This window comes from Macaca thibetana, chromosome 2 (genome assembly GCF_024542745.1).
Source record: "Macaca thibetana thibetana isolate TM-01 chromosome 2, ASM2454274v1, whole genome shotgun sequence".
Lineage (NCBI taxonomy): Eukaryota > Metazoa > Chordata > Mammalia > Primates > Cercopithecidae > Macaca > Macaca thibetana.
The window spans coordinates 125,002,169-125,025,537 of NC_065579.1; positions in this window are offsets into that span (position 1 = coordinate 125,002,169).

A 23,369-nucleotide genomic window follows, 5' to 3' on the forward strand; every position below is an offset into this window, starting at 1 on the left:
CAGGCCAATAAGAGAGTCAAGATTTTGACAATTTATTGAGAAATGTAGTAGTACTATCTCTTACGTGCCCAAAGTGTGGATTGTGCTAATTATTCCAACATAGGTCTGATAAATTAGAGTGACCTTAAATATTCCCTGGGCAGGTTTAAATTCTCCGTTTGTAGTGAATAAGCTTTAAAAAATAAAACAAATAAACTGGAGATGGGGGGGCGGGGAATTCTATGTCCATGTCAGTCACAGCTCAAATGCTTTGTCTTCAACAGATGGCAGATTTCCTCTACTATTTCCCATATTGAAAAGTTCTTATTTGAATGACTTTTCTCAGGGTCATTACATCTTGTATGTAATGAAGAATATAGCTATATACAGCAGTCTCTACAAATATCTTAATTCTTCAATTATTACTGAAATGAATCTCTTTGTTAATTAAAAGAAATCATTGCATTGGCCGGGCGCGGTGGCTCATGCCTGTAATCCCAGCACTTTGGGAGGCCGAGGCAGGTGGATCATGAGATCAGGAGAACGAGACCATCCTGGCTAACACGGTGAAACCGCGTCTCTACTAAAAATACAAAAAAATTTAGCCGGGCATGGTGGCAGGTGCCTATAGTCCCAGCTACTTGGGAGGCTGAGGCAGGAGAATGGCGTGAACCCAGGAGGCGGAGCTTGCAGTGAGTCAAGATCGCGCCACTGTACTCCAGCCTGGGTGACAGAGCGAGACTCCGTCTCAAAAAAAAAAAAGAAAGAAAAAAAGAAAAGAAAGAAAAGAAATCACTGCATTATAGTATATGTAACTTTGAATTCCAAGAAAGTTTCCTGCCTTTCTTTGGGAGCCTATTGGTCATGACTGTCATGTAATTCTGATTACTCTCAACAAGGCAAGGATCTTGAGATGCTTTAAAGAGTAAGAACCAGGTCAGACTCATGAAGAACATATTTGCTACTTATGTAATAAAAATGAAGCAAGCCTGAAAACTTTGTTTTGAATAATCCAAAAAGGTTCATTTCATCTCCCCACCTAGATAGCCAGAAAGATGGAAACACAATTTTAGGTGTGTGAGATCGTGAGCATATCTGAAAAGAAGCATGTTTGAATTAGAAGAATTCTGAATGTCAAATGAGAACTGAGTATGGTATACCGTGGAAAGAGGGTGCAAGCTTAATTCTCCTATCCCCCTACTATTTACTGTGAAGTTCAGAGAACAAATCATACAATTGCCAGGTAGATATTAACTTGCATAGCAACCCTGAATGAGTCCCAGACTACATAAGACTTAGACCTCTTTGGATTTTACCCTTAGAATAAACACTCAAGCCCTACATAACATATAAGATGCCACATGACCTGGCCCCTTTTTTCTTCTCTCGCTAGTCTTATTCCATCTGTACTCTAGGCACAGTGGCCTTCCTTTTTCTTCCTCTAGTATATCATGATCCCATCCATTGCCATAAATTTAAATACTGTCTTTACACTAATGACTCCACAATTTTTATCACCAGTCATGAGTTCTCTCCTGAGTTCGAAACCCATGTACTCAACAGTCCACTTGACATCCTCACTTTGATAGCCAGAAGCTATCTTAGATTTAACTTGTCTAACTTGTTCAGCCCCTAGAAGCAGACTCTGAGGCACATACGTATGTGCAAATTATTTATTTAGAAGATGCTACCAGGAAGCACTGGGAAGAGAGTGGGGAGTAAGATAGAAAAAGGTAGAAAGCCAATTAAAGATGCATTTTTGAGCAGGTTTCTACTGTGGACAACTGGGGCACAACCCTCCTGGGAAACTCCAGGAGACTGTGTAGAACATGCTTCTTAATTATTCCACTCAAAAGCTGAGGAAGCTGGTGGATTTATTCAGCAACCCCAACTTCATTAGCTCTGGGACACTCTGAAAGATATAACCGCATGGAACTTCCAGCTTTCCTACACCACAGGCTTGAGAGAGAGCTTTTGGAGGGAGAGTTGCAGGTGCTTGCCTGTTGTGTACTCAGTGTTTCATATGTTGAAATTCTAAGCCCCAGTGTGATAGTATTAGGAGGTGGCATCTTTAGGAGGCAATTAGGTCAGGAGAGTGGAGCCTTTTAGAATGAGACGAGGGTTCTTATAAAAACAGATGTGAGCAAGCTTACTTCCTCTCATTGCTCTCTGCCACGTGAGGATACAGCAAGACAATGGCCATCTTCACAGCAACAAGAGAGCTCTCACTAGAACCCAACCAGGCTGGCACCATGGTCTCAGATTTGTCAGCTTCCAGAATTGAAGGAATTAAACTTCTGTTGTTCCAGCCACCTGGAAAATGGTATTTTTGTTACAGTGGCTTGAGTGGACCAAGACACTGCCTTTAGATGCCATTGGTGTTGTCAGGGTCTGTGAATGCAAGGGGTATATGGGTATGATATCAACTACATCTGCTACACTGTCCAAGGCAGAATCCTTTCTTGGAACTTCTCCCTTTCAGTTAAAATGGCACCCCTATTCATCCAGTTGCTCGGGCAAAAACATGTTCTCATATTTGGTTCTGTATTAGTCCATTCTCATACTGCTATGAAGATATACCCAAGCCTAGATAATTTACAAAGAAAAGGAGGTTTAATGGACTAACAGTTCCAAATGGCTGAGGAGGCCATGCAATCATAGAGGAAGGCAAAGGAGGAGCAGAGGCATGTCTTACATGTTGGCAGGCAAGACAGCATGTGTGGGCAGGGGAAATTCCCTTTTAAAAAACCATCAGTTCTCATGAGACTCATTCACTATCACGAGAACAGCACAGGAAAAACCTGCCCCATGATTCAATTATCTCCCATCAGGTCCCTCCCATGACACATGGGGATTCTGGGAACTAAAATTCAAAATGAGATTTGGGTGGGGACACAATCAAACCATATCAGGTTCCTCTTCTCTTTACCACCCACATCCAAATCCATCTGTCAGGTTTGGGCAGCTCTATTCTGAGTTACTCTTCTCTCTTTGACCACTCTCAAACACCTCTACAGGTACCACCTTAGTTCAATCCACATCATCTTTCATTTGGATCACTGTTACATAGCCTTTTCTAACTTGTCTCCATCTTTATACCAAGAGTGTATTTTTTAAATTCACATTTTGAAATACACATTTATTTTTTAAATGTAAGCCAATCACTTCCTTCCCATTGTTGAAATCCTCCAGTGTTTTCCAGATTCCCATCATGCTTAGAATAAAATTTGAACTCTGTGCTATGGCATATTAAGTCCTATGTGGCCCTATCTCCCAGACTTCACTGCCTACCTCTTTTTCTCACACTTGATATGTTCAAGCCATGTCAGCCACCTGGCTACCCTTTGAACACACTAAGCCCCTTTTTCCCATAAGCACTTTGTGTTTGATGCTTCTCCCTCTTCACATTTTTATACAAATGCCTCCTTGCCATTATTTATATGTTTCAATAGTAACTCTTCAGAGAGGCATTTTCTAAATGCTGTCTCTAAATCATCCCGCTCACACACAGATACCCTAGTACTTCCCCTGCTTTATTTTCTTCATAGTACTTGTTAGCTGAAATTATGACATTTATCCACCTTTTTCCTCGTTTCCTCCACCAAAGTATAAGTTTCATGAGGACATAGACTTTATCTATCTCATCCAATGCTGTATTCACAGCATCCCAGGATGGGCAAATGGATATAATCAATTAAGATTTACTGCATGGGTCGGCTGCCCTGGCTCACATCTGTAATCTCAGCACTTTGGGAGATCAAAGCAGGCAGATCACTTGAGGACAGGAGTTCGAGACCAACCTGGCCAACATGGCAAAACCTCATCTCTATTAAAAATACAAAAATTAGCCGGGTGTGCTGTCACATGCCTGTAATCCCAGCTACTCAGGAGGCTGAGGCATGAAGATCACTTGAACCTGGGAGGCAGAAGTTGCAGTGAGCCAAGATGGCACTACTGCACTCCAGCCTGGGTGACAGAGTGAGACTCTGTCTCAAACAAACAAAAAGATGTACTGCGGCCGGGCGCGGTGGCTCAAGCCTGTAATCCCAGCACTTTGGGAGGCCGAGATGGGCGGATCACGAGGTCAGGAGATCGAGACCTTCCTGGCTAACACAGTGAAACCCCGTCTCTACTAAAAATAATACAAAACACTAGCCGGGCGAGGTGGCGGGCGCCTGTAGTCCCAGCTACTCGGGAGGCTGAGGCAGGAGAATGGCGTGAACCCGGGAGGCGGAGCTTGCAGTGAGCCCAGAACGCGCCACTGCACTCCAGCCTGGGCGACGGAGCGAGACTCCGTCTCAAAAAAAAAAAAAAAAAAAAAAAAGATGTACTGCAATGAATCAAAGAAGAATTATTTTCCACTATAGCATCTTGTAAAAGCTGTTTCCTCTGACTGTAATCTATGCTCCCATCCTGCGTCCCACTTTTTTCCCCCTGTTTCTTCTACTTATTCTTCAGATATCAGCTCAAACATTTCCTCAGAGAGGTCTCCCCCACCCCAGCCGTCCCCATTCTCCAAAGTAGGTCAGCATCTCTCTCAATTACACATTCTTTCAGGGTTCTCTGTACCTTTCCTTCATTCAAGCATTTACCATTGCTTATAACTGTAATTTATTCAGGTGATGATTTAATTAAAATCTTTCTCTTCTTTTAAGCCATAAGCTCCATGAGTATATGGATAAAGTCTGGTCTTGTTTGTTATATATCTCAGCCCTTAGAAAAGTGCCTGGCCCATTTTGGGGTTTTAGTAAACCTTTTTTGAATAAAATAAATGATAAGAAATAGAGACACGCTGAAGGTGGAATGGCCTTAGGTTTTATTAAAAGATATGAATTTTGACCTTGGGCTTCAAAGAATTAAGGAAATACTTAAACAGTATATTCAAAACATATTCATGCACAAACATTCACAAAGAAGCTGTAGTAAGGCCCACACATAAACGCATTGTCTAATCAAAGTACACTTTCTCACTTTGTTCCCTTGTAAAATTTTTCATACATTAAAAGATCATTACCTGAGACTATGAATGCAGCCTTTTATGCCTTATTGAGTTTTCCTCTGTAGAAATTTGTTGACCTATACAAAAGCAACACACAAACCTCCTTTCCTGCACCATGTTTTAAATCAAGGATTGAGACTTTCATTGACTCCAAGTCAATGAGACGCAGGTCAGAAGATCATTTCTGTCATATAATTCTTAAGAGGCAATGTGGTCTCATTCAACTGAATTAACAAGAAAAGACTGAAGATGAGTCCATTTGGAAGACTGGAACCAAGTAAAGGAAGAGACTAGAAAGATGGAACACAGCGTAGTCGTGTAAGAGGATTTAGAAGAAAACTTAAAGGATACTTTCCAAGAACACAGTACTTGCAGTTACATCAACACATACACATACTCTAGGACACCGAAGCACACAGTTTTAAACATAGCCCTTCCTTAATTAAGAATTTAGATTGGAATTAGTAAAAAGTTTTTAAATGAAAAAATACAATACATGATATTGTACATCAAAGCAGACACTCATAAATTTCTATGAGAATTGGCGAAAACTTTCTAAAAATTATTTAGCCATATTTATGATGAACCTTAAAAATATTCCCACCTTATATCACAATCATTTTTTTTTTTAAAGTTATCGTAAGGAGCCTCGGCAACATGGCGAAACCCAGTAGCAGTAGTGTGCACCTGTAGTACCAGCTACTCAGGAGGTTGTGGTGAGATCTTGAGCCCAGGAGACAGAAGTTGCAGTGAGCCAAGATTACACCACTGCACTTCAGCCTTGGTGACACAGCAAGATCCTGTCTCAAAAAAAAAAGAAAAAAATTAAGGAAATGTTTATAAATATGGGCAGACAAAAGATTTTTTTGCTAAGAAATATTCCTTTCAGAATCTTATAATAGTTAAAGATAAGGACCAACTTAAATACCTAACAACAGAACAATAGTTACACATTTCATAAAAACCTAGGTAGTGCTTGCAATACAACCATTATAAATCATAATTTCAAAGACTATTTAATAGTATTGGAAAATATTTCCAAGTATAATTTTAAGGGTAAGGCAATATTGTAAAAAATCTTTTTATAAAGTATAGTCCTCATTTCGAAAACGTATATTTTAATATGTCCAAGTTACAACTAGTAACATCAGAATAAATATTGGCTTTAAATAACCAATATAACTGTACTTATTATCATACTGAATATTTTCCCTGGACAAGCCTATAAAAATAGAGAAAACTGTCTTCATTTATAATCTTATTGGTTTACCAAAAATGGGGATCGAACAGAACGTAGGAGCAAGGTTAAAGCCAACTTTGACAGCAGAATGATGGAACCAGGAATCTGCAAGTTCATTCTCTCCTTATTTTGTTTAATTCTTACTGTTTTGCTCTGCACATATATTCTGGTTCCTTCTCTCTCCCTTTAGATCAAGTTTTCTACTTCTATCTACACGGCAGGAAATAAGGATACAGACAGCTCCCAATTTTAATCTATTAGACTTTCAGGCACTGAAAGCATATTCGATCTTTCTCTTGGTCATAATTCAAAATTGTTCTATTTTGTGTAAGTTGCACTGTCTTGGGACAATGCAAATGCAGACACAAAAGATGAATGCCAAGGTCTTACCCCTGTCACCGTGCAGAGGAGCACTTACCAGAGGAAAACAGAAGCCAATATGAACAGAGGAGATACTTCAGTAAGTGTCTCCCACATAAGGACTCCATGATGTTAACTGTGTTATCAGGTAGGATGTTTCAATGACAAGTAACAGATATTATAATTCAAACTGGCTTACATAGAAGGACTTTATTCACTTTCATAATAAAAAATCCTCTAGAGGTGAGGTTTGTTTCCAATGGGGTTTCATTGAGCATCCAAATGTAAAGACCAGGACCACTTTTTGTCCACTTTTCTCTATTCCTTGGTTGTTTTTTGTGTGTTTCTTTGTTTTGTTTTGTTTCTGTTTTGACTCTTATCTCCTTATCCATCTCCTGTCATAGTACCAAGGTGGTTGCCAGTGGTTTCTAGGGCTGCATGCTTCCTTATTCATGTCCAAGGAGAAAGGGAAATGTTCTTCCCAATCATTAAGCAAAAATTTTGAGCATTAATCTAATTGTATCAACTTAGGTCATATGCCTATCTCTGAACCAATCAATGCAACCATGGGTATGGAACTAAACTGAAGTCTGGAACACTTGTCCAATTCATAGAGTCACAGGAGAACTCAGCTTTCCCTGAAATACATGGACCACATAGAGAGGATAAATACCTTTGCAAACAATAGAAAATGGATCTTAGGTCACCCAAAACAGAAAATATCTACTGTATTGTTTTTATTATTAAATATTGGTACAAGGGGTGATTACATTTTTGCATAGCTCACACTCATTTCTTGATTTTCTAATATGAATATTTATTACTTCTTTGGTCACACACTCCACAAAACTAAAAACATTAGTGTGATTTTAAAAATTATTTTCTATTCCTCATAGAACAAAATCATAATTTTATATATCATCTGTATCCTTGCTCTCTGTGCTCTAGCCTCACCAACACACACTACCCCACCTCCAATATTCTCATCTTTTATATCCCCATGAGTTTATTTTTCCTGTTCTTCTCATTAGAATTTGCACTCTGCCTCCATCCCTCACTTCTCCTATTAATCTGGCTTAAGCATTACCTGTTTTGAAGTCTTTCTGAGCTGCTTCCCTACCCTCTCCCTCACAGGCAGAATTTCCGTATTCAAACCAGTAGTTTGATACATCTCCTTTCATTTCTAGTTGCATATCATTTTGTGGTTAGGGACTACTTTTATACAATTCCTAACATGATGCCATAGTACTACTGAAAACATGTACAACTTTCCAAAACACCTTCTAACATTTGACAAAATTAACCTTTTTTTAATAGTCTCAGAGGTTCCTCAATATTAACCAGGTACGCAAGTCTCCACCATATGATTGAAATAATTTAAAATGTACGAAACTAAATAGTTTCTGCCTTGTATGAATGTGCTTTGCACTTATAGTTGCAACACTGGTTCCAAACCATGTACTCTAATTACCAGAAATTCTTTAAATATTTTGCACATAAGGAATTTAATATAAACAGCACAGATTCTACACCATTCTGCATCAAGTAAGGTAGTTTAAATTTCTCAATATGCCATTACTATTTGGGCCACTCCATGATTATGGAATCCCCAGTGATGACACTCGGGAATCCTCACGTACCTCCTGGATTATTTATCTCCCATCCTCAAGGTTAATTCACATGAAACAATTTCTCTTGTTAAATGCCAATTTTGCCCTAAGGTATGAATGTTTAATCCTCATGAAGGTAGTGGGAGTTACATGTGTGCACTGGTTACAGTCCCTTAACTAATTAGTGGCAAGAGGATGTTAATAAGAGAGTGATTTATATAATACTAAGGAACTGCCAAATAAAGTAAAATCTAATTTAGACTGACTGGTGGAAAGCCAGACTTATCTGGTTAAAAAAAGTAAGAATTATAGGATATTTTAAAAGAAATTGTATATTATAACTTTCCAACATATTTGGTAATTTAAAGTACTTCTCAAGCTTTAACGGAGCAGAGCGCAAAAAATGCTGCCAAGTAGAGAAGCTTTAGAAAACACCTTTAAATGAATACATAATAATGATTATCATTATATAACGTTTTTCCAGATAAATTATATTTTTTAAGTTTGAGATATTTTAAATGAACCTATTGTTGTCCTGCATAATTTAACTTACATTATTGCAGTGCTCAAAAAGTTATTCATAGACTTGATGTGAGCAGCTGTACTTTCTGGGGACACAAAAAGGCACGCAAGTAGCTCCTAGCTTTTCCCCAGCTTACACACCAGCTAGTGAAATAAGGCATATAAATATTCTAAGAGCCCCGGGGGAAGTTAGCTGCTCCCTCACTCTTTATATACAATACACAGTTATGGAGTTCTTACAATATTACAGTCACTGTTCTAGGCACTGGAATGCAAATCACAGACTTTATAAACCAAATTAGTCTAGATTTGATTTGAAGTATCATGGAAAACCACTAGAGAGTTTTAATGGTCAAAAGTTGATTTAATTTATGCAAGTGAAGTAGGTTAGATCCAAGGTGCAGAAGACTGAATTAATCATATGTCCCAGGCCATCACGCCATCATCATGGCCTGTATAAGGCCCCTTTCTCTACATTTATATTTACCTTGCCTTTAGCTGCAGAACCCATTTCCACTCTACCACAAGTCACTGTGCTAACTCATTTGATGCCTCTTCTTTCATTTGTGTGTGCTCCTGTAAAGCATGCATTGTCAATTTTATTTACACTTTTGATGCACATAGAGTGCTATGTTACACAACTCCTTTAGATTTTCTGTTTATTCAGCACTATTTTCTTAGAATTTGCCAGTTTGCATTATCCTTTGGTAGCCAATTATGCAACAACTAGATTGCTTGTGACTCCCCACTATCATAAAGTTAAGAGAAACATTCTCATACATGGTTCTTTATTAATCTGAGTGAGAATAATTTTTGTGTCTACACCTATGAATGCAATTGTCCAGTTATGGAGAATAAACATGATTAATTTAACTAAGAATTCCAGTAGAATATATGAAGGCTCCTACATTTCAGATTCCTGCTAATAGTTTTCATTATCTAGCTGTGTGATTTTGTCAATATGATGTGTATAAATTGACATCTCATTATTGTCTTAATTAGCATTTTTCTGAATATTGATGAATCTTCATGTGTTTGTTAGGTTTATGAGTTTCTAATTTTTTGTACTATTCATTCATATTCTTTGCCTGTGTTTCCATTGCTATTCCTGTTTCTTAACTTGCAAAAATTCCACTTGTATATCTAGATATTAGTCTCTTATTAGGTTTTGATGTTAAAAATGCCTTTTCTCAGTCTGCGGCTTCTCTGTTAACTTTTTCCATTGTACTTTCCATTTGAACAAAGGTTTTTATTTTATTGTAACAAAATTCATCAAATTTTTGTTTATGGCTGCTCTTTGGGGTATTTTTGAAATCCTGCCTCACTCTAGGCCCTAAAATTATTCTCATACATTTTTTTAAAATCAGTTCTTTTATTATTATTATTATACTTTCAGTTCTAGGGTACATGTGCACAACGTGCAGTTTTGTTACATATGTACACATGTGCCATGTTGGTGTGCTGCCCACATTAACTCGTCATTTACATTAGGTATATCTTCTAATGCTATCCTTCCCCCCTTCCCCCTCCCCACAATAGGCCCCGGTGTGTGATGTTCCCCACTCTGTGTCCAAGTGTTCTCATTGTTCAATTCCCACCTATGAGTGAGAACATGCAGTGTTTGGTTTTCTGTCCTTGTGATAGTCTGCTCAGGGTGATGGTTTCCAGCTTCATCCATGTCCCTACAAAGGACACAAACTCATCCTTTTTTATGGCTGCATAGTATTCCATGGTGTAGATGTGCCACATTTTCTTAATCCAGTCTGTCATTGAGGGACATTTGGATTGGTTCCAAGCCTTTGCTATCATGAATAGTGCCACAATAAACATACGTGTACATGTGTCTTTATAGCAGCATGATTTATAATCCTTTGGGTATATACCCAATAATGGGATGGCTGAGTCAAATGGTATTTCTAGTTCTAGATCCTTGAGGAACAACCACACTGTCTTTGACGATGATTGAACTACTTTACCTTCCCACCAACCATGGAAAAGCATTCCTATTTCTCCACATCCTCTCCAGCACCTGTTGTTCCCTGACTTTTTAATGATCGCCATTCTAACTGGTGTGAGATGGTATCTCATTGTGGTTTTGATTTGCATTTCTCTGATGGCCAGTGATGAGCATTTTTTCATGTGTCTGTTGGCTGCATAAATATCTTCTTTTGAGAAGTGTCTGTTCATATCCTTCACCCACTTTTTGATGGGGTTGTTTGATTTTTTCTTGTAAATTTGTTTATTTGTAGATTCTGGATATTAGCCCTTTGTCAGATGGGTAGATTGTAAAAATTTTCTCCCATTCTGTAGGTTGCCTGTTCACTCTGATGATAGTTTATTTTGCTGTGCAGAAGCTCTTTAGTTTAATTAGATCCCATTTTTCAATTTTGGCTTTTGTTGCCATTGCTTTTGGTGTTTTAGACATGAAGTCCTTGCCCGTGCCTATGTCCTGAATGGTATTGCCTAGGTTTTCTTCTAGGGTTTTTGTGGTTTTAGGTCTAACATTTAAGTCTTCTATCCATCTTGAATTAATTTTTGTATAAGGTGTAAGGAAGGGATCCAGTTTCAGCTTTCTACCTATGGCTAGCCAGTTTTCCCAGCACCATTTATTAAATAGGGAATCCTTTCCCCATTGCTTGTTTTTGTCAGGTTTGTCAAATATCAGATGGTTGTAGATTGTGATATTATTTCTGAGGGCTCTGTTCTGTTCCATTGGTCTATATCTCTGTTTCGGTACTAGTACCATGCTGTTTTGTTTACTGTAGCCTTGTAGTATAGTTTGAAGTCAGGTAGCATGATGCCTCCAGCTTTGTTCATTTGACTTAGGATTGTCTTGGCAATGCGGGCTCTTTTTTGGTTCCATATGAACTTTAAAGTATTTTTTTCCAATTCTGTGAAGAAAGTCATTGGTAGCTTGATGGGGATGGCATTGAATCTATAAATTACCTTGGACAGTATGGTCACTTTCATGATATTGATTCTTCCTATCCATGATTATGGAATGTTCTTCCACTTGTTTGTGTCCTATTTTATTTTGTTGAGTAGTGGTTTGCAGTTCTCCTTGAAGAGGTCTTCCACATCCCTTGTAAGTTGGATTCCTATTTTATTGTCTTTGAAGCAATTGTGAATGGGAGTTCACTCACGATTTGGCTCTCTGTTTGTCTGTTATTGGTGTATAGGAATGCTTGTGATTTTTGCACATTGATTTTGTATCCTGAGACTTTGCTGAAGTTGCTTATCAGCTTAAGGAGATTTGGGGCTGAGACAATGGGGTTTTCTAAATATACAATCATGTCATCTGCAAACAGGGACAATTTGACTTCCTCTTTTCCTAATTGAATACTCTTTATTTCTTTCTCCTGCCTGATTGCCCTGGCCAGAATTTCCAACACTATGTTGAATAGGAGCGGTGAGAGAAGGCATCCTGCCTTGTGCCAGTTTTCAAAAGGAATGCTTCCAGTTTTTGCCCATTCAGTATGATATTGGCTGTGAGTTTGTCATAAATAGTTCTTATTATTTTGAGATACGTCCCATCAATACCTAGTTTATTGAGTGTTTTTAGCATGAAGGCTGTTGAATTTTGTTGAAGGCCTTTTCTGCATCTATTGAGATAATCATGTACACCGCCCCAAGACTAAACCAGGAAGAAGTTGAATCCCTGAATAGATCAGTAACAGGCTCTGAAATTGAGGTAATAATTATTAGCCTACCAACCAAAAAAAGTCCAGGACCAGACGGATTCACAGCCAAATTCTACCAGAGGTACAAAGAGCAGCCGGTACCATTCCTTCTGAAACTATTCCAATCAATAGAAAAAGAGGGAATCCTCCCTAACTCATTTTGTGAGGCCAGCATCATCCTGATACCAAAGCCTGGCAGAGACACAACAAAAAAAGAGAATTTTAGATCAATATCCCTGATGAACATTGATGCAAAAATCCTCAATAAAATACTGGCAAACTGAATCCAGCAGCACATCAAAAAGCTTATCCACCATGATCAAGTTGGCTTCATCCCTGGGATGCAAGGCTGGTTCAACATATGCAAATCAATAAACGTAATCCATCATATAAACAGAACCAAAGACAAAAACCACATGATTATCTCATGTTTTACCTTTAATACTTAGAACTTTAATCCATCTAGACTCCACTTTTGCATATGGTATTAAAAGGAATCTAGTTTTATTTTGTTTCATATATCCAAAATAGTTTTTCTAGCACTCTAGCAATCAAATATTAAGTTTGTTAAGTTCTCCTATCAATTCCATTGGTCTATCTTTTCTAGTACCATCTCATATAAATTTTAAATGACTTCTGTTTTTAGGGCATACCATTATTCACTGTTCTTTTTTGTTTTTGGGTTGTCTAAATTTTGAATAAGCTTATTAATTTTCTAAAACAAAAACTTCTGCTGAAACTTTGATTGGCATTCCGTTGACTTTAAAGATTAAATTAGGAAGAACTCTCTCTCCATTTTTTCAGTTCTTCTTTTATATTTTTAAGTTCTGTGTGAAACTTTTTTCTGAAGGGATCTAGATTTTTTTGTTAATTCTTAGTTTATAGGTTCTTTCAGCCATTATATATAATACTGAATTTGATTTTATTTTCTAGTTCATTGATGATGGAGAAAATTAATGAATGAATTTCATTTGTTGGTAATGTAAACAGCAGCCTTCTGAATGTCTTATTGGCTTTGACAGTTTATCTTTTGAAGTTGTTGAATTTTCTAAATTGACCTGCACTGGCCAATATGGTAGCCACTAGGCATATTCTGGAAGACTGGGTTAAATTATATATGTGTGTGTGTGTGTGTGTGTGTGTGTGTGTGTGTGTGTGTATATTTTTTTTTTTTTTTTTTTTTTGAGACAGAATCTCTCGCTCTGTCCCCAGGCTGGAGTGCAGTGGTATGATCTCGGTTCACTGCAACCTCCATCTCCTGGGTTCAAGTGATTCTCCTGCCTCAGCCTCCCAGTAGCTGATACTACAGGCATGCGCCACCATGCCCAGCTAATTTTCGTATTTTTAGTAGAGATGGGGTTTCCACATCCTCTGTTGGTTTTGTTTTTCTCCACATCCTCTGTCCAAGTCTAACAATCTCTGCCTTTTGCTTGAAATGTTTATTCCATTGACAGTTAAAGTTATTATTGATATGGTTACATTTTGTAGTTTTGTATTTGTCTCATTTCTTTTTTGCTCCTTTTATTTGTCCTTTGCCATCTTTTGAGTTGTTTAGGTAATTTTTAGTATTCCATTTTAGTTTTTTTATTTGCTTCTTAACTATATCTCTTCAAATTTTTTAACTGGTTGCTCTAGAGACTATATTATGCCTCTAAAATTTATTCCACCTACTTAGAGATAATATATTATTATTTAAGGTAAAATACAAAAACTGTACAATGGTTTTAATTTTCATTTTTATCCTATAGCAGACAGAAGTCCTTAAGATTACTGCTCACTAGTGTGAATGAGCACACCAATCCCCTCTCCTTGGATGAGGGTAGAACTTGTGAATATGATGGAATATTGCTCATGATTAGATTATTAATCAGCTGACTTTGGATTCCTCAAAAGAGAGGTATTTAGCAGGCCTAACATAATCAGATATACCTTTATAAGGCCTTATAAAGAGAGACTAAAAACATGACAGGGCCTGTGGAGGTGGCCACATGGCAAGACTATATGGATGGCCTCTAGAAGCTAGGAATTGCCCCTGGTCAACTGCTAGCATGAGAATAGGGGCTTCAGTCCTACAACTGCAAGGACTTGAATTCTTCCAACAACCACATAAGCTTGAAAGAAGACTCTGTTGTTTATAAAGAAACACAATCCAGCTGATATCTTGGTTTCAACTTTTTGAAATCTTGAACAGAGATCCCAGTTCAGACTTAAGAGCTATAGAACTGTCCGGATATTGTTTTAAGCTACTAAGTTGGGATAATCGGTTATGCAGCCTCTTATTCTTAGAACTGTTGTCTTCATACATATTACATCTACAAACATTACAAATCCATTTAATACACTGTTATCGTTTTTGCTTTAAAGAGGCATATGTATTTTAAATAGATTAACAAAAGAAAAATAGTCCTTTATATATACCAACAAAATATTTATCATTTCCAGAGCTGTTTCTGTGTGTGTGTGTGTGTGTGTGTGTGTGTGCGTGTGTGTGTGTAAAATTTCCCTTCAGACTTAAGAACGTCCACTGATATTCCTTATATTACCAAATAATGACAAACAAAAAAAATTTCTAGGTAAAAAGTCAGAGTGATTCCCACCTTGTTTGGGAAGTCAAACTTACTTCCCTTTAAGGATCACAGTTTTCTTCTACTGTTGCCTTTTTCCCAACATCCGAAAGTGATTATTGCATATTTTTATACAGTTTGTCATTGTATAAAAAGGGAGGCATAGTCTGGTACAGTGACTCTGTCATTAATAGAAACAGAAATCTCCTGATGTTTAAAGATGAGGTATAACCAATGATTCAGATATATGAAGAAAAGGCTGGTCCCACAGCCTGTTGTAGGGCTACAGCTAATGAGAGAAATGCAACTATAAATAAACTAATTGGTAGCGTTACAGGTTTCAGGATTGATCTGACCCTGGAGCGCCATGGTATTCCTCTATCTTTCCAGTCAATCCTCCATGAGATCAGTTTTAATAGAAGTTTGATTCTCCTCCTTGTTATATGATGGCTGTCAACATCTCCTGGCTACACATTTGTTCACTTAAGTCCAAAAGGGGAGCATTTCTGTCTCAAACAAATGCCCTTAGCTTCCCTAGGACTAAACCAACCTGGATATCATAATGTTCACTCCTGAGCCGACTGCTTAACTAAGGAAGAGGGAAAGCTTGGTTATCGTACTTTCTGAACCAATCGCGTGACTAGGGAAAAGTAACTTTCGTTGGCTCTTTCCTGGAACTGAGCCTGACATTGGTAACATTCTAATCACGTAACTTCAACATCATGGAGGAAGGGTACAACAAATGTTGGTATGACAACTGTAATGCCCATTCTCATTACACTAAAAAATTTGGAAACATTCTACTTTTTGTTTATAGGACATATGCTAAAATGTTTCCTATATTGCAGATTGCTTTCTAATTCTTAGATGCATTTATCAAAGGAAAATTCTCAATATTTTGAATGAAAAAAATAGCATTTACAATATTTTATAACAAAAGATTGAGCGGAAATCTTTATACCAAAATGTAATAGAGGTTATTTCTGAGTCATAAAATTGTGATGAGTTTTTCAGGAATTTTTTTTTCTTTCTTTTTCTGCATTAGGCAGATATTTCTCATGTAATTGAAGAGAATAAATAAATCCATTAAGATAATGTTTGTGGAGTTGCAAGAAAAAAACAGTATTTCAGCACTAGAAGAAGCAATGAATGCTAGAAGTGGAGCATAGATTTTGGGCTCAGTTAACCTGGGTTCATGGCCTGGCTTCACCACATACTTCCTCTACAAAATGGGACTACTAGCATGGTACTATCAAGTAAATGATAAAATCAGGCACTTTGAAAAGTCTGTTCACAAATGATACAAATTTAATCTTTACATTAGTGTGAGGTAACAATCCTTTTTTACCTTTCAGATGAGGAAATTCAGGCCCTCAAAGATTAAGTAAATAGCAAAAAATAACACAGCCTGTAAGAGAACAAGCTGATTTGGACGAGCATCTGTCTAACAGAAAGCCTTTCCTCTTCACCCGGCACAAGTGAATCAGAAACTGTGGTGCATATCAGAATCACCAGGAGGGCTTGTTAAAACAGTCTTTTGGGCCTTACCTCCAGAATAACATATTCAGTAGGTCTTGGTGTAGCTTGAGAATTTGCATTTCTAACAAGTTCTCTAGTAATTCTGATGCTGCTGGCCTGAGGACCATACACTGAGATCCATTGGTCTATACTGCATTTTCAGAGTTATTGTGCATACATAATGATGGAACAATTTCAACATCATTCTTCATAAATGGAAGTGTTACCTGGTCTTTACTTGGATGTCTGTTTCCTAATCCCTTGTTTTTGTGATTTTTGTCTTCTGATAAAGTTCCCAGTTACACAGAGGCTGGAGAAATCCTCTCTTGAGTCATTATTTCTAGTACTTTCTCCAGTCCAGTCCCCTAAGTGGTTTTCTAGTGGTCTAGAAGAGTTAATGCCCTTCCCACTTTGTAATTTAATTCTAGGGAGTAAATAAGCCACAAGATAAAATTTGTTATCTATCAATCCATTTATCAAGGTTTTGAAAGCATTAGTTTATTACAAAATCATGTCACATGAATAAAAAAGCTCTCTGTAAGCTCTTGGTTTCATTTTAAACTTGATTTTTCTCCCAGTGTCTACCTTTTGCTATAGCTATATGGGTGAGTTGATAATAATTTTACCCTATGGGGCTCTATTACCCTAAGGAGAGCTTTTCTCTTTCATTATTATATTGAGTGTTTCTACCATCCCCGAGCTTTGGTCAGGAAGATCACATGCAGCTGCACCAGAGATTCTGCATGCAGTTTACTGAGTAGTAAAATGTGTTATTACTTTCTGCATGTTCTATTTCTGTGATCAGTTGTGACGTGGTCAGCTTACAGGGACTAATGTGAACACCCTCTAGTTAGTTGGCAACTGTATATGTCTGACTAGAAGGCAAGATTTTTTTTCTTTTTTTTTTTTTTTTTTTTTTTTTTTTTGAGACGGAGTCTCGCTCTGTCGCCCAGGCTGGAGTGCAGTGGCCGGATCTCAGCTCACAGCAAGCTCCGCCTCCCGGGTTCACGCCATTCTCCCGCCTCAGCCTCCCGAGTAACTGGGACTACAGGCGCCTGCCACCTCGCCCGGCTAGTTTTTTGTATTTTTTAGTAGAGACGGGGTTTTTTTTCTTAAAATCATTCCTCAAAAATAGAAGGAAACCTTTTAAATGTCTTGTATTATGGTGAACTCCCAACTACTTTACAATGAATGAGACTGTAGTTAAAGCACATATCCTCATATTATGCCGATACTTGGTATTAGATTTGACTTGTATTTGGATATATATGGTACCTCTAGCATTTTTATTCCCAGAATGTTTTAGATCTAAGAATCTGAAATAAATTAGCTTAATTCAGATTATTTGATTACAGGAAAAAGAAACCCACTCCAACCAAACCTGCTTAATCAATAAGGGGGATTGTTTTAAGAACTCAGATGGCTTCACAAATTTCAAGAGTGGGAAAAGCTGAGTCTCTGGAAGGGACCAGAATAAGGAACTGAATACTCATGTACTCAGACCATGAACTCAGGTTAGCTGAGCCCAAAATCCTTGTTCCACTTTTAACATGAGATGCTGCTTCTAGTGCTGGTATCCTGTTTTTTCTTGCAACTCCGCAAACATCTCAACAAGGACCCAGTCAGCATCCTCTTTTCTCTTCTCTTCTACTTGAAGTTTTTCTTCGAACATCAACTTTCTCAACTTCTCTGTGCATATGGAGGTAGGAAGACTCCCCGCCCCACCCCATGTGCACACACCTAGCCTCTGAGAATACATTCTCCATCCAAGAGGCTAGTCTAGATGTTCAGTTCCCTCTCCATCTTATTCCAAATGTTAACAGAAAGATTCAAATTCATCCACCTTAGGTCATGTATCTAAAGGTACATAATACAGATATGGTAAAGTTGGTCATTATGAGTTGAGAGAAAGATACAAAATACCTACTTTTTAAACAAATGATTTTTTAAAATAGAGTTATTTGTTTTAGTAATCCCATATTTGGTGTCAAGTAAACCCTTACAGACATAATATGGTAAAATAAAGTAATAATATTTATTTATTCATTTAGTCTGCCTGCCATTTCTTCCTTTGTTCCCTATAGCAGCACTCCATTTTCTCATTAGATTATGAATTTCCCCATTCCCTGAAGTCCTGGTGGTGATGCTGTGTGCATCTTATGACTTTTCTCTCTGCCACAGTAACCACGCAGGCTAGGTAGACGCAACCCAGATGTCAATCAACAGAGGAATGGATAAACAAAATGTAGAATATGTGTATCATGGAATATTACTTGATTATAAAAATGAATGAAGTTCTGATACATGCTACAAACATAGATGAACTTTAGGAACAATAGGCTAAGTGAAATAAACCAGACACAAAAGACAAACATATGATGCCACTTTTATAGGGTACTTGGAATAGGTAAAGTCATAGTAGAACAGGAGTTACAAGGACGTGGGGAAGCGGGCAATGGGGTGTTACCATTTAATAGGTACAGACTTTCTGTTTAAGATGAAGAGATGGATGGCAGTGATGGTTGCACAACACTGTGGATGTATTTGATGCCACTGAATTGTGTACTTTAAAATGGTTAAAACGATACATTTTATTTTATGCATATTTAGCCACAATAAAAACAAACAAATAATAAATAGAAAGAATGAGGCCATCTTATCTACTTTACATTGATAATACATGGAGTGGTACAGTCAAGTGAGCTGATCATATTTATCTGTGCATGTATGTACATTTTCATGGTGCTTTGCTTTGTTGTTTTTTTTTTAAAGAACTATAAATAGATTTGTCTCCTTTTCCTCTAAGATCTCTAAGTTGCTCTCCAGATACCTGATTGCAACAAAGCAACATCTTTACTCTACTTTCAACCAAGCCCAGGATCAGTAATTTAAGAAAGTCATCAGAATACACTTTACTCTAAAAGTAATCTTGCTGAGGCAGTGACTAGAGAGAAACAGTTCTTCCCCGTAGAAATATAGAATGTTAGATCAAGTCCAGCATTTGCCAAACTTTAGTCTTTAGCAAGTCATAGCCAAGATCTTTGCTACATACACTGCCTGTACTGTTTTACTTTAAATCAGCTCATTATTTTTACTGAAATATAGCTTCAAAAAGAAAATTTTATAGTATTATTGTAAATATAAAAACTGATGTCCATTGTCATAAACGCAAACTTTAAAAATAAATATAATAAAAAAGGCAAGATAACAAATTCTTATTATTGTCTATTAAAGGATTAAGGCTTGCTTTCTTAAATAATGAGTTGTTAAGCCATTCTAGCACTGAACAAAGATGTTCTCTTTGATTTAAGAAGAAGGTAGGGATTAGATTTGCAACGGGAACATATTTTCAAGTAGAGATTCAACTTTATCGAGTACTGTTTCCATGTAATGCTTTACATTGTCTTGTTTTTAACACCAGTGGTTTGCATCCTACTCTTCAGGTGACATAGATCTTATTCAGTCTTCTTATTTTAATGATGGGGAGACAAATACCTGAGAAGGAAAGCACTTTCCCAAGTTATACTGCTAACAGTAACTAACCTGTATTAAATGTATACCGTGCCAGACACTACCATGCACTTTGCACGTGCCACAGCTTTAAACCCGTACAACAGCTGTGCAGCATGGCATCACCATTCTATAGACAAGGCTCAGACACATCAAATTTCTGGCCTGAGTTGACACACTTAGCAGTGAACAACCTGAGCCTCTAAAGTCAGCAACCAGCCTCTTTGTATTTGATGCTTAGAGCCTTCATCTTTTCTTACTTCTGGGTTTGACTAAAAGTGTATGCAGAATCCTGCTTTTCTTTCCAATCATGGAGCTTCTTATTTGGTTTCCTGTCCATGAAGAGTTGTGCCTTTTTATCCTCTGTTAGAAAAAATAACCATTGGGTTTCTATACAGAAACATAGGTAATGAAATTTTAATCCGTGGTACAGAAGGCATTAATTTCTGATAAAGACAAGCATACATTAGCCTGATTCCACTGTATTTTTATTTTTATGTAGTTTATTTGTATCTGTTTTTTAAAAAATGGCATCTATTAATAAGTCTAGTCTAAGATTACACCACGAGTAAACGTTTTACAAGGGTAATCTTTCTAAAATAGCAATGAGTGGAAAAGCATGGGAGGCCACATAAATAAAAGTCATTTTTCTTCTGAGCACAGAAACTTTTGCTTTTCTTTCCACTCAGCAGCTTACTTCTGTACAGTAACAGACTGGGGAAATCATGTTGCAAAATTTGGCATCTACAGAGTTTATATTTTTCAGAATATTTAATAAAAGGCCACCAAATGTTAAAATAATTATCCATTTCCTGTATGTGTGCATTTTTTCCATTGCTAAAATTTCTTAATTAAAAAATTAATTAAATGGGTTCTTTTAATTAAGAGGCTACTGTAGACCTTGCAGCCACTGAAAACTGTAAAACTTCTGTTTCCTTCATGGTTGTCTTAATCACCATCTCAGGAAAAGTCCTTCTAGCGGGTCCATGAAAAGCCTTGTCTCCTTTGATTGCATGAATAAGATGAGAAACACCAATCTGTTGATTCATTTGCAGGTATCGGTTCTTGTGTGCCTTATATAAGATAATCATCTCCTCACAATGAGTGTCATTTGATGTTTTATGATGCATAAACATGCACCATATACACTGACTTTAGATTCTAATTCTTATGTGAGATACAGCTCTGGATGCAAAGTCAAAATACTTTGGAGAAAGATGTGTGTGTGTGTGTGTGTGTGTGTTCATGAACTTTCCTTTATCTCCCTACCATATTATTGGGTCTTTTTCTTTAGCCTCAGTTTTCCCATTAGACACAAGACAAATTGTGTCCCAGTGGCCCTTTTTACTCTTTCCTGCAACTCTACTTGCATTACTAATGGAAGGTAACCCTTTCTCTCATGCTCGCATGGGCTTTTATGAGTTGCCTATGCAACATAGAACACAGGAAGCTTTTCCTTACAGATCTTTATTTTGTTCTTCAAAGCCTTTGGAAAGAAAACACACAGGAGCTGGGAGGTAGGCATGTAGAACTGGTAATAAAGATCGAGGCAACTAGGCCAACTACCCCAGTGTCCACCACAACAAATGCATAGGCTTTTCCAAATAATACTCAAAAAGTACAGGTCATAAAGGAAAAAAAAACACATGTATGCCTACATCAAAATAAAGGTTTAATGCAAAAATTAGGAATATAATCAACGGTAAGAGAAATAATCAATTTTAAGTCAGTTTCATTTTTCTGAGGTGAATTTGAGAATAAGAAGGGAAGATAAGGACAGAATCGAGTATGATGCTGGTTCCTTGCTTGGGAGCCTAAGTGAATGGTGATGCTAATTGAAGGCTACAGCAGTGTATGATGAACTTAGACACAAATATACAAGTCCAACTGCCTATGGGACAACCAGATGGATGTTCCCAGGAGGTAATTTATTCATTTATTTCTTCAAAAGACATTTTTTCATGTAGCTTCTCTGAGTCAGGCGTTGTGCTAAAGTGCTAAGGATACATAAATGAATTAAACAAAACTTATCTTTGAGGGGCTTACACTCTATTAGGGGAAAATAGGGATTCAGACATTTTATTAGTCCTTCAATTAACTAATATGTCAATGTGTCATACATTGCTCTAGACTTTGAGTACACAGCAGTGAAAAAATAGGCAAGTTTCCTGCTCTTGTTAACAATCTAATATAGAGAAATAGACAATAAGTAATTAAACTATACATAGTAGTCACAATAGTGACAGGGAGAGAATAATGTAAGAATTTGGAGGTGAGTTATTTTTCAGTTTGAGTCAGGAAAGTCAGCCCACAGAGGTGGCATTTAAGCTGAGACGTAAACAAGACAAAAATCAAACCTTTGGAGCAGAAGAAGGAAAAGCATTCCAGGTGAAGGGAAGAGCACATGCAAAACCTCAAATTCTGGAAGGATCTTTGTGTGTCTGAGAGAAAGAAAGGACAGTGTAGGGTTGCAATAGAGTACAAGAGCGGGAGACTGGCATGAGATTGGTTCAGCAGCCACATTCAATTTATGTGGCTGGTTTTCCTGATTAAACTGACGTTAAATCATGCACCACCTTAAAACCCAAAGATAATATAAACTCAAAGAGTAGCACTCAGATTCTTAAAAGTAGAATTAATATCAGCGTTTCTTAAATTGTCTGTGAAGGAAGAAAAATTTTTTTAATACTGCAGACCAATGCATTTGTGAAATACAGCAAATATGAAATTGTGGAAAACTAAAATAAGAAATAGAAAACATTAGCTCATTTAAAAATCATGATACTCTACAGTCATTGTTTTATTACTATGCAAGTTGTGAAATGCTCGGTCTCAATTTCTATGTGTGTCTTGTTGTGTGCTGGTAAACAGGTCATGAACTAGCAGCAGGTCACAGACCACACTTTGAGTAGCACTGGACTATGTAACTTGAAAGTTTTTATTACATTTTTAAAGCTCTCATTATTCAAAGACACAGTAGATATACTGCCTATTAATATCATTTGATAACTTGATTAGAAAAATTATATAATCTCCCTTATATCCTGATATGAATCAGAGTGTGTGTATGTATGTGTATGGGGGTGTGTATGTCATTTTATCTAGAATGTTATTAGGTTCTTGATTTCTTTAAAGTACAGTAATATATGAGCCCAGTGTTCCCAATGTGCTTTTGGCATTATTTATAAAAAACAGTCTTTAATTACCAAGCTTAACACATTATCCTTGGTGGAGACTCAAATCTCTTTTCCAACTTTAAACTGAGCAAAAGCTTTCATCTGGCAAGGTACTGAAGCCCACTATGAAAATTTTGTGCATAGAATTATCACCAAGAGCTATTTGGCAGCTTCTCCATCTCAATGAAAAGGACTCTGGATTTTATCTTCA